General features: G+C 30.3%; 1 protein-coding gene across 1 annotated transcript in view; it reads left to right on the forward strand.

Annotated features, from left to right (window-relative positions):
• Positions 1-7884: 7884 nt before the first annotated feature.
• Positions 7885-14141, forward strand: part of Cyp4c3 (Cytochrome P450 4c3) — a 49608-nt gene continuing 43351 nt past the window's right edge. Inside the window, exon 1 of the mRNA XM_077430680.1 lies at positions 7885-7999. The gene's annotated coding sequence lies outside the window, so the exon portion shown is untranslated. The remainder of the gene's footprint in view (positions 8000-14141) is intronic.

Raw genomic sequence — 14141 nt, forward strand, 5'->3', positions numbered from 1 at the left:
CAATATTTATTTAGCATTTAAAAGTTATATCAAACTTATTACCACTCATTGGACATTTTTCCGCTTTTTATTGAAATCTTAAATCACATTATTTCAATTATTATTCTAAATGGGTCAAATGAAATCAAATCATTCCGATTCATTTTACAATTTTTAAGTGGAAAAAATCTGATTAACGAAGAAAATGAAGAAAAACTGATCCAATTAGATTCCAATAATGTCTTAACGATTCTAAATGTAATTTATATATTTATTTGTGCGCTCTTGAACCATCGAATTCATACAAGATAGCACAACCCACGCAATAATACATTTTCCGATTTAAATAGATAGTAAATGGAAACATGTCTTTTCTTAGACACACATATGTACATTGTTTCTTTTCTGATTTGATACCTTAATTAAACTACTGTTAAATATACCTATTTTAACTTATGAAGCCGTAATTTATACAATGATTCGAACTAGTAAAAAGTGTGTACTTTTTACATGAAATAATTATTAATACTATTCTGTTTCCTATACATTTAAAATCTGCTGAAAAGAAATGCGCCTTCATGAGGTTAAAACAGAGGACGTTATCAATTACAAGTCTTCGTATTTTTATTACTATTTATATAAAAAAGTAAGTCGGCCTTAGAAACAATATTTACATAGTGTTTATCTAAAAATAAATAAAGCAATGTGTACAATAACATTATATAAAATATTATTTAATTTATGCAATGACTTTCCTACGAGAGTCATAGTTGGAATCGTGGAATCACTTTAACAACTACGATTGCAATTCCGCATATATTTATTACTTTATAATGTATAATATGTATGTATATCAATATTAAATTACTATAATTTCTCATGATCAATTATTGAGTGACTCATCAATAATTTCTATATTTGCCTCTTTCTCACGTTTTGGTCAAATTGAAAAGAGGCTTGATATTTGATAAATCGCATACGCCAAATACATACATACATTTGATGAGTTGACTGTATTTATTTATTATTTATTACAATTAAGCCATAGTAACATTACAGATATACTCCAGGGCGTCACTATAGCCTAGCATATATGTATGTAGGTATATGTACATACATACATATGTACATAAAAAAAACAATTAAAAGATACAAAAATAGAAACAAAATATCAAAATATAATGAAATACATATAAACAAAAGTAATGTAAAGTAATCAAAGATAAAAATAAAATTACATTTACGATCTCAAATTAAACAATCCCTCAACCAGATCATGCCAGTTTTGTTTTGACAGCTCTTGTGTTTTTACAAATGCTTTAGAATTCAATATTGCGTTAATATTTGCTAGATATTACGAATAAAGTTAATGAGAACCCTATTACGATAACTCCAAGAATGTGTTCAAAACAAAAATGTGGCTTTCCATCTCAATTTACTGTCGAGTGACGTTTTCACGAAAACCTTACCTCTCCATAAAACCTATTACAAACTTATAATTGAACTATATTTTCAGTTGAAATATATTTTGACCAGTTGGAATGTAATTCACCATACGAATCAATTTACGTGGGTTAGACGGAATATATTCCGACTGGTCGAAATATATTTACACACATATATGTATATACAAGGAAGGCCTAACAGGTAAAACCCGATGCGCCTTCCTGGACAATTACAAACATCGATATATAATATGTACAATTTTTAGCATAATTGAAAAAAAATACACCATAGAGACATCTGCGGATATTTTTTTTTGATAAACTAACATTTTCGAAGTCTGGCCAGCAGCAACCGGTGGGACTTGAACCCGTGACCATTATGCTTGAGAACATATGTATACATATGTTAACCACTTGTCCACGCTGCTGGTTAGCATATATGTTTATATATTAAAACTGAAAATACACTTCAACTATAACGGTAGATGGTAGTATTTTTTTTTTACAATTTTATTGATTACAAATGCTAACAAAATATAATTATTAGAAGATAAACCATTTTAAAATTTTCGCATATACATATGTATGTACATACGTACATAGTACAAAAAAATAAAAAAAATAAATATGGTACCAATGATAGTGGTAAGATAATTATAATGAAAATAATAACCTAGATTATAATAATGAACTAATAATAATAATTAAATTCAAATTATGAAAATTAATAAAAAGTTAAGTAAGATAATTAGAAAAAACACTAAAAAAGTAAACCGTTCCTGTTCCCGTTTCAAGTGATGGTTAGAGCTCTACTAACATCTCTTCAACGCCGTGTCGTCATAAACCAACTGGTAAAGTCGTTACCAACGAGCACATTTCCTTGACTACACAATGTCGCTTCAAACTTTCGCGTCGGTAAAATCGTAATTCCGAATATTATTATTAAGAGGTTTTTTTTCACAGAAAGCTTCCCAGACATGCATACAACAAATCCTGAAAGTTCCATCGTAATCGGTTGAGTAGTTTAGGAGCCTATACGAGACTGACAGACAGACATTCAATGTTATATACATATGTATATAGATTTGCTTAATTTAAATTTAATTATTATTATTAGTTTATTGTTGCTATAACTATAATCTAGGTTATTATTTTTATTATTATTGATATTATTATCTTACCACTATCATTGGTACTATTTTATAGTTATTTTTTATTATTAATGTTTAAATTTTTTTTTCTCTCACCTATTTTTAAAATGGTTTATTTTCTAATAATTATTATTTGTTATCAATTTTGAAATTAATAAAACTGTAAATTTTCCTAACAGAATAAATGAATAAAATAAATATTCCAACTAGTCAAAATATATTACAACTGGAAGAGACATTTCAACTGTAACATACATATATACAAAAAGTTTGGAAAATTTGGAACGTACTACACTAGCATTCGACTGCATTAAAAATCATCCGGAAGCGAAAGTGTTAGAACTGCACAAATTTAAATTATAATTTATTTTTATATCGTTTCCGGATCTGAGCCATCTCCGATCACTATTCAAAGGCAAAGGCGCATTGAAAAGTGAAACAATAAATAGAAATAAAAAAGAGCGCGAGATCCTTTTTGGAACAGTGCAGTGGCGTAGGCGTGTCCGCGTCAGCCAATGAGAGTGAGCCGACGGCGCCGCCCGCAACATGGCGCCCCAAACACCACCGCTTTTTTCTTTCAGCCGTCGGACTATTTTCACCCCAGCTGACGTTTCGTTTGTCGCACCCGTTCACAGACACGCCACATCCTCATCAATTATTTTATTTAATCATCATCGCCGATCGCGACGCGCAAATACTCCGCCTGATTTTCACGCTTTTCCGCGAAACGTGTGCCCAATTTCCCCCCGCCCCCCACCTCCTGTCCCGCTCAGTGACGCCGATCTTCCATTTTGATTTCCGCCGTCGCGTGCTCTAGAAATGTCACGTGTGTTTATTTTTATTTAATTATACAATATGTGTGATTTAAATTCAAGTGTATTTTTGATGTAGGTTATATAAAGCGTTCTTGGTTTGATTTCATTGTTGTTTTTTTTTTTTTTTTTAATGTGTACGATGTGTGATTGATTCGAATTTTTTTTGCATCAATTTTAATTGTAATGAAAAATATTTCGACTATTCTCTTTTCAATAATTACATTTAAATTAATTAACAGAATGTTTTATTTGCCTTTAGATATTAATCAACATCGTTATATATTGTGTTAATATTTTAAAATATCGGATTGAAGTATTTTTTAATATAAACAAATTTTGTGTTGTTTTTTTTAATTTTGAATCAATTTCTTTATACTTCATTTAAATTATTCAAAACATTTGTGTATACACTTTTACTTTTCAAATGCTTAAATATTTAAAATTTTAATCATCGGAAAAGTATTTCAAAAGGATATTTACTAGCGTTCTATTATATTTTGATTTTTAAATGCTTTTTATTATTACTATATTATGTTCACAATGAATGCATCTTATATCTATTTTAATAGCTACTATCGTTTTCTATTTTACAATTTTATTTTATTTTTGTTAGTAATTTCAGTATTATATTATTATAATGTTAATTGTACAGCATAATAGGAAAAATAGCTCAAAAACCTATTTGATTTTTTGATTTTTAAATGATTTTTATTATTACTAAATTATGTTCACAATACATCTTATATCTATTTTAATAGCTACTGATCTACTGTACATTTTCTATTTTACAATTTTAAATTAATTTTGTTAGTAATCAAAGTATTATATTATTATAATGTTAATATGTACAGCGTAATAGGAAAAAGAGCTCAGAAACCTATTTACAATTCTTATAAATGCTCATAATACATCTTATACATAATATAAACCTATTTACAATCGTTCTATTATATAGGTATTATGTACAAGTGGGAAAACAGCTTTTCATATTTTTTCTCTTATTATAACTATCCAGTTCATGTTTTTTTAAATTTTATTGACATACACACATGCTTGTTTTTCTTAAATTAAAATTTCATTATTTATTATTTATGTCTTTACTACCGTAAATTAATTTGTAAAATATTAACATTAATATAATATACTGCAACGCTATTAAAATTTTAATTCAAACCATCTATGTCTGTCTTTTATTATTCAACAATTTTTGTTTCATTATCTTTTTCATCGCAAAAATATCTAAATATAAATTTAAAAGTCATCTAAATTATATTTCGTGTTTAAAATTGACTGTTTGGATTGAAACACATTTAAAGGTGCATTTTCACATAAAGGTTCTTGCCGACATTATTTGATATTCAAAATATACTAAAAAGTCAACATTATTCAAGATACGAGTTTTGAGAAATCGATTTTTCAAATGTTGTCTGTAAACAAACAATATTCCGAAGTCCTAGCACTCGGAAACGTTCTACCGCTGTGTAAGAGCTTCAGTGATCCTCATCTAATCGCAGGATTGATTTACAACCTGTTGTCTGGCTGGTCTGCCGCCGGCAGTACGAATATATACTTTTATCTATATATCTATCTACCTTTTTCATATTTACATTTCCAAATTTTCAGGTAGAAGAGTTCCGTTCTTGGCGAACAATTCAAACACGTCCTTCTAAAAACTGCCTTCGCCGTTTATGTACATATGTACATATGTATATAATATTTGACAATGCGTTTCGTATCAAAAATTCAAACACATCAAATAATACTATTGATTTTAACTCTACAAAAATTTCAATATTATTTTAATGATAAATTAGTATAATGTACGCTTCACTTTATAAGAAGTTCCCAGTAGCAATAATCAATTCTGCTACCAAGTGGATTTGAAGAGAATTTAAAGGTCGGGCATACGTATTTGTTATTTTTATTTTAAATTATTTTAATTGAAACATTTTACTTTTTTTAATTTATTTTATATTTTTAAAGTTTGAGAAGTAGTCATAGTATTAAATTAACACAAACAAAGTTTATACATGGGTATATGAAAAATGTCATAATTAATCCTTTGCTAACTTAGGCTCATAATACGCTAGTGTAGAAATAAGACTTATAATACTTTACAGGATTACGAAGTCAAATAATACCTTTTACATAATAGAATTCAAATACAAAACGTACAGATTTCAAAACACCAAAAACGTTATAAAGCATTTGTGATAAATAACAAGGTCATTTCAATTTTACCGCGGCAAACTGTATTGTTATTTATGACAGCGTTTTCTTTTCTTTTATAATTCATTTTTATCTTTACAATTCTAAATTAGTGCATCAATTTGCACAATTCCTGAATATTCAACCAAACCTTTGTTTAAATACCATTTTTTAAATAAACATATTATATTTACCGACGCATAATACGTTTTGACACTACGTACACTTCGATATCAGTTTGTTTCCAGACAATTTGATTGATTGATTTTTCTCGCCTTATTATACGTATGTACATACATATATCCGTTGAATAATGGCAGACCCTATCACTAAAAATGACATGAATGTAAAAAAAAACAGCACTTGCACCTAAAAAATGAAAAAAAAATACCGAATGAAAGCGAACAATAGCACAGCGGGTGTTTTCAGAATACGATTCAATTAACTGAAAGCTTATACGTATACTAGACATACGTATTTAAATGTATCTGTATAAAATATGTATATTTGCATTTCCATGTGTGATTTATTAATCAAACACTGGCACAAACCACGTTGTAAGAGTACTTAGTGAATTAGATTTCTCTGGGGAGTGACGGCACGTGTCTTTTGTGTGGAGTTCAAAAATAATATTTAATATCAACCCGGCGAAGTGTTTTCTTTTAAAATGAATTGTTTTGAATCAAATCCGTTTTATTTATGATATTTCGAAAGCGATATTTCATTCGAAGGAAAAAAATTAAATAACGGAAGCACTTGTTCCTTTCGCTTGGACGCGTGCATTTTCTTGTACAGAAGATGATCACCCTCATTTCATTCAGGGCAATTCTTCGCTCGCGGGGGTTGGGTCAAATTTAGCATGACGGGTCGCATATGATGATCGGGGCATAAATATCGCATTATGCCACCGAGGGGCAGGGGTGAGATGAGAATAAAAGGGCTGGAGCGACGTCACTGTGACCATTCGTTCAAGAATATCAAAAATTATATTATAACAAAATATATGCATAGAAACTCTATCATTTAGGTAGCCAAGCCAATTGTCTTATTATATTAAAATTATAATATTTTTAATTATTATATAATATACATGTACATATGCCAGCTAATAATATATTTATGAACATATGAATAAATATAAGTATAATATGAATAAAATATAAGACGCAAAAAGTTTCATACTATTATTTTTACTTACTCCATTAAAATATGTATTTGTTATTAAGTTGGCGTTTAAATCCATGTATAGTATAATATATAATTTATACGATTGCTATTGTGAAAATACACTGACTAGTTAAATACAGCCGTGGATAAATGTACTAGGCAACTTGTAAAAAATGGTTTTAAGCGAAAATACTCGGGTATTGAAAACACCCAATACCTTCATCGCAGTTTACTAAGAATTCCTCTGTTTAACCCTTCTTTCTCTTCCATGGGTTGCTTATAATTAAAAAAATGACATTGTTTATTTTACTGAGATCTTTAAACAGTTTTCTCTTCTTTATTCTTCCCATTTTGATCGATTTTTTTTAAACCAATTTCAGTATATCTTTTTAATGTCGTTTGGACTGCACATTCCGATAATTTAAGTTGCTTGAAATGTTTTGCTATAACGATATATGAAAATGTATTAAAATAATCTGAGCCCTATTTCCTTCATTCAACTTCCATGTTTTTTAATAAAGATGAGGAAAGATGCACTTCATTTAAAAAAAAAACAGAAGTGGAAACGCTAAAAACGACACAAAGAAACCACTTCTCTCGAAACACTGATTTGCGCAAAATGGATAATTTCATATTTTTTAAAATAATAAACAACCCAAGGAAAATAAAATAAGGTTGTTAAACAATAGAGGAATTCTTAGTAAGATACAATTCAGGTAGTGGCTGTTTTAAATACCCGAGTATTTTCGGTTTAAACCATTTTTTACTCGTAGACTAATACATTTGTCCACAGCTGTATTTCTAGTTTACACAACACTGAGTTTACACGAAATAGAAATTAAAATTTAATCGAACCTGGGTACTGGATAATATAATTTTTTGAATACTACCAGATATGTACATATACTTCAAGATATGTATGTATGTATATCGTGTATACTTTGCAAATCATTATGCTTCGTTAGTTTTTTGCAGAGCAGAAAAAACCCCAATCGAACCAAAGGCCAAAATGGTCTCACATTACTTTTACATAAAAATATCTCGATACGAAACAAGCAGCTATTTTTATATTTAGATATAAATCGTCCCGCAAATATGAGGAGATATATTGTTGACACCATTTACAGTAGCATCACACACAAAGGACTGTCTCACCCTCATTGCGTCGAGTGACACCAGGACGGTGGCCGGCCCCCACATTGGCCACCCCTGCCGTCGAGTAATGGCGTTTGCAGTTATGTAATCTTTATAATAATATTATGAGTTCGGTCTGTACTATAGGGGGCAAGATCGTAAATATGTTTCAAAATATTTTTGTTCTCAAAGAAAATTTATCATGAAATTTCACTTAGTTTACACGTATGTAGTATACCTACATATGTATCATATGTATATGACTTTTCATACCTAAACTTACCTAAAAACTTACTTTAACTATATAAAAACTAGTGGGCCGTGTTTACATACTTGTAAACTCGGTAAAATATCGCAATTCAGATCAACGGAAGCCGCCATTTGATCGGCCGACATAAACAAAAAAATAATTAAATTTTAAATATTATAAATGTAAACGAAGTGACATCCATAAACACCACACAATGCCGCGTCTCTTTCCGCGATATACGATTCCAAGGGGAGAAAAAGAGACGGAGCATGTTAACGGACAGCACTTCACACACACGCACTATACAATTATTATATACGATGGTTAGGAAATAAGCAGTGTCTTAACCCCTAAAACTTACCTTACATTTCACCTTTGGAGGAAGTTCAATAGTTGAAGATATTGCTAGTAATAAAAAAAATATATCGACCCCATAGGAAATACACGTATGTATACATATGTACATACATATATGAAAAGTAACAAAATTGCACTTGCACTTACCATACCCAAAATGCATCAATAAAAGTGAGGGGGAAAAGATGATCGTTTAATAAAATGCATTACGTTTATCCCTTATTTGAATAAGGCATATGGCCGCGTTAAATCTTTTATAAATATTCCAAAACAGGAACTGAAAACAGAATGTGTCATCTGTGTACATTCATTAAATGGTTATTACATTTTTATAAAATAAAAAAAAAATCATACATATACATATACATACAGATAAAAATAATAAAATCGCATATTTTTTTATATTTATTATATACATACATCGTTTTCATATTATATTATTCAATATACAAACATTTTATATTTTATAATAATTAATGTACATAGTTACTATCTTCTCGTTAATGTTGCGAGTAATGGTTCTCCTGTTTATATTGTATTATTTGAATTATCTATATTAAATAGACAAATTATTCACAATATACTTGAGCGTAAATTTTCCTTGGTTTATAATCAAAAGTCGTCACTTTGCAACCCCAAAAATATTTTCAGCGAGACGTGACAAAAATTGATGTTATTAAACTTTCCCTTATTGTATTTTAAAACATGACATTGACTAATTGCTCTTTATTAAGGAGGCGCAGCTTAATCTCGTTAATTAAGATGAAATAATGAAGATGTGAACGGTCCCTTCCTCCACCGTCCCCTTTCCTCTCTAACTTCCGGTCTCGTCCGGGCGGCCTTCCTCCAGTCCACCCCGTCCTCCCATCCACCCTTTCCACCCCGGGCAAGTACAGCGACAACACAAAGGCTCCAACATTCCTAACAAAGCGCCGAGATTTATTTCCAAAGCGATGCTAATCTTCCTTCATATTCATGGATAACTTTCCACAGTGGTGGTTTGCCGTTGTCGCCGCGTCCCCAAAATTTCCCAAATCGTTTTTTTAATTGAATTATAATCAAAGAATAAAATTCGCCTTTAAATTATACATACATATACACATCTTATATTGCATTGCATCGGTAGAGTTTGGGGTTACATAACTTCATATACCCACATACAAACATACATACATAAAATACGCATTATCTTCAAATACGATAATGATACAAATGATACGTCATATTACAAAAATTTAGATACGAATTACACTCAAAAATGTTTTTTTTTAATTGGAATACCTACATACTTATATAAATATAAATAAAGTCATGTTTACAAGTCAAAGAAATTAATTAAATTGCGTAATGTTATCATATAATTTATTACTTATTAGTATTAAGTTTTTCTTTTAATTTAAATGATACATTGTTGTTCATATTAAAATATCACAAGAATTATGAATATATGTAGACACATATAATTATTACAACATACTAATTACTTTCGAACTACATAAATATGTACATTTAAAATGAATGAATCATTATTAAAATCAGGTTAATTACTCAATTAAAAAAATAATCATCTATATTTTCTAATATATAATGTTTTTATTACAATCAAATCTATGAACACACCTTTTCTCACCGATTGCAAACATAGATCACTCATTTGAACATAGATGGCTCTATACGACGATGATGCCCAAACTAGTATATTTCAATCGCCACATTTATCAATAAAAGTTAGATAACACTCTACCTCTTCCAAAATCAGAAAACTGTTTATTTAGCAACGGATGATGTCACCACATGATTAAGCAACTTTACCAAAATTTTTGACCTGCTTACTATTTGTAATAGACACGGAAAATTTTCGCAACATTTTTCACGATTTACTACAAGAAAGTTTGGACGGCACAAAAAATATTCATATAACAAAATTTTTAGCAATTTAAGTACATACCTATCGAAAAATTCGACACCTTAATATTCAACAGAATAAATGCGTGAGAATTTCAACAAACTTCCCAGTTTTTAATCAGTTTAATTAAGCGATAAATTACTATAATCGACGATTGAAAAGTTACGCCTGATTATACTTTTGAATATCGTGAGCAATTTCATTTAAATTTTCTAATTAGTCAGAGGCATGAGTATAGGCAAATATGTCGTCGTTTCAGGGGGCACTGGCTCCCAGCTAGCAACACAAAATATGATTATATGATATCTCAAGGGGTAAGGGGTGATGAGGAGAGATGGAAGGGCGAATCTTTGCGAATGGATTTGAATAAAGCTCGAAGCTCTGCGAGCGACTCGAGAAGCGCTCCGCAGAGCCCCCAGGACTAAATAGGTGAATGGGAACAACAAAAGCTCAAAGCTCCTTATTCTTCTTCTCTCATAATAATGAAAAGCTTTTAGTCTCTATTTAGAGCGGCGATCTTACGGCGAACGCAGCCGAAAGCGAACGCTGCTCAATTAATTTAAAGCGAGCTTTGCACCAGATTTAATATAAATTTTCATCGCCGTCAAAATCGTAAGATCTTTCATACCCACACATGTTGAATCTCAACAGGAGAGACGTCTTTAATTAATGTTTAAACGATCACTTTTACCGTGCGATTCGTTGTTTTAACACTTTGGTCTGGTGTAGGGGTGCTATTATAACGCTTTGCGCATTCGGAGGCACTATATAGATATATACGTGTTTTTGTATAGATATACTCCATTAAATAAAGACTTAAGCTTCGGAAAACATTGTAGCCTTAAAAAGGTATCAAACAATTAAGACTGGCTCTTTGTTTTTCGCCTTAAATTATTAATAAAAAGCTTTTTGCGCGCTCTCATACAATCTTACGCCGACGAAGAAGGGCACAAGCCAATATACATAATATACCGTTTGCCTTAATATATTTGATTTTTTTATTTACACAATTTCATACAAAGTAAAACCCTCCATTTAACAAAGATAGTGCTTTAAACCTAATTACACTTTTAGATATACATCGATATTCACTCTCGTGCATAATGGTATAAAGTTTATGCGCTTGTAGATTGTATTCATATTTTATTGATACTCGAACTGGCAGATATGTCACATAATCTACTTTTGAAATATCAAATTACTAGTTCGTTGTGGGCTATGTGTACATTAGATAGATTTAAAGTGTGCTTTACGTGCGAGATATACTCTACGTGCGCTTATGTGTTCTATAGAATCATGCATGTAACTCCTCACCCCATTATGTTAAAACAAACACCTAAATTTAATTTAAAAACTTTATTTTATCGAATTTTGCAATTTCTGTAGAGATGCACTAAAGAAAATGCTCAAGCTTGGCCTACTTGTATAGAGTTGTTAGCTATGAAAACATACGTATGACAATCTAGAACACTCGTAGCATGTGCAAGTGTGTCACATTTGAGGCCGAATGTAATCCAACTTGAAGATCATAAATAAAGTGGTTAAATTTGAAATGCAAAAATAAACAATCTTGAGAATAGGCACAATAGAAAATTGACTCATCTAAATATATACGAATATACGACTAAAAAGCTTTAAATGAATGTATTTAAATTGTTCTACCAAATAGTATGTTCATTATTATTTTTTTAAACCAGAAATAAACTGCATTATATAAATAAACGTAAATACATAAATGACATAACATTGATACCAAAAAAACGTTTTAAAAACTAAATTATAACAATGAAATACGATAAAAAAAATGATTGAATAGTGGTACATATAAGATATTTTTTTTGATTTTTAAATGCTTTTTATTATTACGAAATTATGTTCACAATACATCTTATATCTATTTAAATAGCTACTGATCTACTGATCATTTTCTATTTTACAATTTAATTTAATTTGGTTAGTAATCATTGTATTATATTATTATAATGTTAATCTACAGCATAATAGGAAAAAGAGCTCAAAAACCTATTTACAATCCTTATAAATGCTCATAATACGTATATAATATATAGGCACATATGTATATGATACTTAGAAAAAGAGCAAATAATAGAAATTTAAAGCAAAATATAGATAAATATAATTTTAAATAGTCCCAAAATCATAACAAGTAGCAGAAAAATAGTATTTTCCAACACATTCACATGGTGCTGTTTTCTGAATTGCGTTATTCACAAATTTCATTCTCACACACACTATTTTATACCACACAGTGGCGGATCAAGTAAATATGAGGGCCCCAGGTGCATTTGAAATTTGAAATTTAATTTTCAGTATATGGTTTTTCATTAGGATTTTACAAAACCATATTTTTTTACTATATGTATGTATGTACTTGGAACACTAACAGTTTTATTTATTAATTTTATTTATTTATTTATTGAAAAATCAACAGGCCTTAGATGTAGAAATTCATAAAAACAAAGAATAAATATAAAAAAATTATATCTTGGCCCAATATATTAAAATAGGTACTCTTTTAAAATACGTTGTAAAAAAGGTATTAATTTCATTTATTCTTGGCTTACGAACGTATTGTGGACAATAGGATAGAATAAGATGTGGATAATAATTTGTAATTTGTAAATTTTTGGTAGGAAAGGTCCATTTCGGGGTCCCCAAGATTCGGGGGCCCCAAACAAGCGCTTATTTTCAGGGTATAAAATAATGTAATATAATGTACATACAATATATGATAAACCGCCGCTGACACCACATTAGTAATCAAAACTTCAAGAAGAGTTTATTTTTCCAATTTCATAGTCACAAATCTCGTGATAGTAAAAAAGTATAAACTGGACCGGACACGCAATACACATGCATATGTACATATATACATAGCACAAAATTGTAATAAATTTTAGATTCGCGTGTATATTATAGGTTCATTGTTGCGAGAACAAAGAGGCGGTATTCGCTTGGTTTCACGCATACACAATAGTCCGAAATCACCTGCAATAATAATATGGAGTGTTTGTGTCCAATGCGGTGTGCAGGTTTAATTAGGGGCGCGCGGTCGTATTTCGCGTTTAGTGGATGCGGGGGAGGTGTGGGAAGAGGGGGGGGGGTGGCCAAAACGCGGCCACGGGGCCCCGGGGCAGAGTCTTGGTCGGAGGGGGGCATAGCCCCGACCAAGGAACGTAAGGGTTGTCCCCGGAGCCGGTCGCCACTAAGCATAAAGTATCCCGGAAAGCAAATCCCGGCGTAATCCGGTGCAGCAATTTAGACCGTAGGAGACTCTACAGTCGAGGACCCGACAGGTACCCGAAACAGGGGCGTCCTAGCACTACAACAACACTATCCCTTAAAATAATAGATATACTCGTAAATAAAAATTATAATTTTAAAATTTTTATTAAAATATATTAAATAAAATAATTCTGATCAGTAAAGGAAGCTCTAACCGCTTTCATAGATTAATCGCTTACAATATATGTATGTAGCAATCATTGTATGGAATAAAATAATAAAAAAAAATTCAAACTTCAAATGAAAATATTCATATTGAAATTGTTCAGTTGTTTTTTTATCAATCGTTTTGATGTCAGAGAAGTTTTCATTGGTAGCCGTTTCTGTTTATTACACAATAATTATACACCTTAATAAAAGGTGTTTATTATTATTTTTAAATTGAATTTATGTCTAAATCATTAGATGTTTATATTTCTTATG

Source organism: Arctopsyche grandis, chromosome 5 (genome assembly GCF_051622035.1).
Source record: "Arctopsyche grandis isolate Sample6627 chromosome 5, ASM5162203v2, whole genome shotgun sequence".
NCBI lineage: Eukaryota > Metazoa > Arthropoda > Insecta > Trichoptera > Hydropsychidae > Arctopsyche > Arctopsyche grandis.